This window comes from Sinocyclocheilus anshuiensis, unplaced genomic scaffold (genome assembly GCF_001515605.1).
Source record: "Sinocyclocheilus anshuiensis isolate Anshui unplaced genomic scaffold, SAMN03320099.WGS_v1.1 scaffold1441, whole genome shotgun sequence".
NCBI lineage: Eukaryota > Metazoa > Chordata > Actinopteri > Cypriniformes > Cyprinidae > Sinocyclocheilus > Sinocyclocheilus anshuiensis.
Genome location: NW_015548260.1, coordinates 160,653 through 164,804, shown reverse-complemented (window position 1 = coordinate 164,804; position 4,152 = coordinate 160,653). Strand labels below are relative to the sequence as shown.

Genomic DNA, 4,152 nt, shown 5'->3' with positions numbered 1-4,152 from the left:
GGTATTGATGGAAGCGATTTACTGGATTTATGCTTTGATAATCGTACTGAATATTATCCAGATGTAGTTTTTGATAAAAATGTGATTTTCTCACCTTTTTGCTCAAAATAATGAATTTTTTAATGAAACCTACCTATATTCAAGGGTTGATACAAAAATAATGCTTTAAGCTAGAATAAAACAGATTTTTTTGTTTAAAAGTAGAGGCTCTGTGTCAGGGTCTGACATTTCCCATCCTCCCAGACTCCGTTACCTTCACTCCACTCACCTGTTCTCTCATTACCTTATTATTGATTAATTTGTCCCAGCTGTTTACCTGATTGCCTCTCCCTTATAAGCTCCCTGTGTTTTCTGTTCTGGGCTTGTTTGTCTCACTTAGGTGTTGGATCATGCCTTTGATTTGTGGCTGCCCTGTGCTCAGTTCTCGTGGTGAGCTTTTATGTTACTCTGGCTTTTTCCCCTTCGGGGTGGTTTCAGTTGTGTTTATTGTTTATTTTTGTGAGTCGTGCTCAGTTTATGTCTCGTGGTGAGCTTTTATGTTACTCTGGCTTTTTCCCCTTCGGGGTGGTTTCAGTTGTGTTTATTGTTTATTGCACTTGAGTCTTCACCTCTTTCGAACCGTGACACTCTGATCTTTATTTTGGTGTATTGCATATTCAAATATGCATACAGCAAAATATACTGGAGGCCATTAAATTTTTGTGAAAATCATGAAAATCGCTGGCGGTGGCTGGCAACTGTTTTCAAAAATGCTGGCGGGGAAAGAGTTAATTATGTCCTTCTTTTCATGTACAGGTTGGGCAAGAAGTAACAGTTGTTACTTCTTGTTACTTCCAGTTTGTTTTTCTTTTACATTTGCACAACGTCTTACTATCAGCCATGACTATTCTAGCCTGTTAATTAAAAGGCTGCTTATATGGATATCTGCTAACTGTTTACAAGATGCAGACATATAAGAGGCTGACAATTAGCTGAACACATCTGGCCTCTTCCAGATGGTAAGCTGAAGCTGTAGCACCCCTAGTTACCTCTACTGCTAGAGACTCTAGCCAACAGATTTTGCTTTCACACGAAGCATTTTCCATAGCGTCAACACCATGACGCAGCATCTTGTTCCCTTCTCAGGAAACATTTTTTAAAAAGTAATATGAGCTTTTATGTGTCATTTTTATTTATGTAAAATATCTGTAAATGTCTATAAAAGGCTATACATAATATATGCATTCTATGTTATTTAGAGTTACATGGCCTTAGCTCTAATTTCCATACAATCGCTCACATTGAGCTGCAGTGCAAAACATGTCTGATCATCACTATTCCAACAGCCACAATCTCCGGCGTCTGCTCTCGGCAGTAAATAAACTGCTTTGATGAGAATTGTTCATGCTGACAGCTCCATTGTCTATAAATCAAATAAACTTTCCCCAACATCTGGACAGACATGCAAATTCCTGTTATCTATATTCTGTATGGCATACCATGAGCACAATAACTTCTCATGGCATAATCGATCTTACTTTCTAGAAAATATAGAGCTTGTTTACCTTGTTCGATGACAAGCCTAATACAACCCAAATCAAAGCCAGTGAATCTAACTTTCTGGATGGTTGGATTTATTTTGTGTCATGTTTAACAATCTAAGATGTGTTTTTAGTAGTGCAGGAATCTCCTGAAGTTGTTTTAATGTGAGACAGTGTCTTTAAAGTAAAAACAGTGAGGTGATTAATGAATTCGACAAATAATTGACAGACTTTTATTTTTGTTTTATTATTCAGACTTAAAGGCTGGCTCTAGATAAAGACAAGGGTGAATAACCTTTTTGTCATAATAATGAACTGAGGTTTAAGTCTCACACACACACACACATTTTTTTTTGCCAACATGGGTTTTTTTTTCATTACTAAAATGTGCTTATTTTTCCATCTGAGAAATATTACCCAAATTCACCCTTTTGTTTCATCAAACTGATTTGTGTTTTCTTTCTTTTTGCCTTCAGTGTCCTCTACACTGATTTGCCAAAGAACTGTACAGACAAACAGCACTGTAGAAATTGTGCTTACAAGACCCAGAGGAGGATTCATTTTGAAATACTTTCAGTGTTTTTTAAAGCACTGAATGACTTTGCACCTTCATTCTGATTGTGTTTTAAAACAGGATTATTATCATTAACTAAGCTAAATGTTTGATACTTGAAATACAATAAATGTTAGTAAATAAATAAACAAAGAAACAGCTGCCAAGGAAACATTTTAGTTTAAGTTTAGTTTGATCTACGAAAAAAAAATAAAAATAACTTGGGCTAAATAAAAAAATTAAAACTATATAGTCAGTCTAATAAAAACACTACAACATTACAAAAACTTTAAAAAGAAAATAATAATAATAATATAAACAATAATTAATAATAAAAAAACTATTTAAAAAAAACTATTATAGTATCTCAATGATATTAAAATAACATTGAGGTTTTCTAATGGAATTTTGTCATGTAAACCAATCAGTTGCTTTTAATGATTATGCCCACCAAATGTGGAACTTTCTACCAATTAAAAAATAAACCTAATTAGCTAAAAAAAAAGCTAATAAACCCCTGGGACATAATGTGACTGTCCTTTAAGAAACACCCATTGTATTTATTATATTATATTAAACCCAAAGGTTTGAACTTGATAAATTTTCTAAGAACATTTACCTTTCATACAGCAGTTGGAGAAAAGTATTTATGACCTTGTTGTGGCTTTGAAGCTCATTTGTTCTGAGTGTGTAACATCTGACTCTTTAATCTTTTGCTCCACCTGCACTGCGATAGCTTGCCAAGACAAACGGCCACAGATCCCCCAACACATCCTGTGACAGGACGTTAGTAAGACAAAGAGGGCAGGGTATCTCCTCTGTCCTCTCCTCTGAGAAAAGGCATGCTAAAATCGATTGTATATATTATAGTGACATTCATTCATGCATTGAGTCTCCATTCATTCATTAGGAAATTAAAATCATGGCACAGGCTTTTTGTTTAAGCTATGACCTGAATATGTAAAATATCACATTAATGGATGTCCATATGTGTCACGCCCCTGGACTTTATCTGTGTGTTTTTCCCTCTCCATGTGCCTGCCCTCACCTAGTTTTCCCATATGTTTGATTGCTCATTAGTTCCAGCTGTGTCTCGTTATCCCCTCGTCACGTCCTGTGTATTTATAGTGAATCCTGTTCTGAGTTTCTTTGTCTGGTATTGAATGTTCGTCTTTCCCCGCTACATGTGTGTTCCTGGTTCCATTGATGTTGATTAAAGTCTGTTTGTTGGAAGTCTACTCCACGTCTCCTCGTTCCTTGCTCCTCACAGTAGCGCATCGTGACAGAATACCAGACTGAAAACAGTAACCTCCGTGTCTTCCCTCCGTTTTTGTTTCTGTTTTTACCCAGTGTTTTTTGTTTCCGTTGTGCCTATGGATCCCCTCGCCCGCCCTGAATACCTCCTCCTCCTGCTGGAGCAGGGGGGGAAATTGCTCGAGGGCCACACCAGACTGTTCCTGGTCCTCACCAACCTCTCCAGCTACCTGGACGATGTGCTCTGTGCGTTCTATGACGCCAGTCTAAACCCGGCATACAGAGCGCTGTCATCCGAGGAAGGCCCACAAGCGAATTTCGGCGCCTTTGTGGAGTGGACACTGGTGAGACACGGATCCTCGTTCACCGCTTGTCCCGAGGGTCTCGGCAGAGCCACTCCGGACCCAGTGCCCAGCCCACCATCTCCCTGCTGTGCGGAGCGCATGCCCTAGCCCACCGCTGACGGAGAGCCCGAGCTCACCGTGGCCGACAAGCCGTTGCGGAGCTACAAGTGACATCAGCCAAGGTGCGAGAGCCGGCAACCGAGCCCGCCACGAGGGAGAATGCGGAGTGGAGCTCCACCCACTGCACTGCGGCTGAGGGTGAGCTGATTATACTCCTCTCTCCTTTGTCCCCGCTGGCCCCGTCCAGCCCTGAGTGGGCTCCCATTTCCCAGTCCTCATCTGGCAGCCCCTCTGCTCGCCCTCAGCCCACCATCAGCACGTTGCGAGCTCCGCGGGACTGCAATCCTCGAGCGTCGCCGTGGCTGGAGTATCCCTTGACTCCACCTCCAGCCTCTAAGCCCCGGACTCCGCCTCGGCCCGT

The 4,152-nt window shown here is 40.6% G+C and overlaps 1 long non-coding RNA gene across 1 annotated transcript in view; it reads left to right on the top strand.

Moving 5' to 3' along the window:
• The first annotated feature begins 1,182 nt into the window (after positions 1–1,182).
• LOC107655533 (uncharacterized) overlaps positions 1,183–4,152 on the top strand; it is a 25,409-nt gene continuing 22,439 nt past the window's right edge. Inside the window, exons 1-2 of the long non-coding RNA XR_001630449.1 lie at positions 1,183–1,193; positions 2,260–2,263. This is a non-coding gene — a long non-coding RNA (uncharacterized LOC107655533). The remainder of the gene's footprint in view (positions 1,194–2,259; positions 2,264–4,152) is intronic.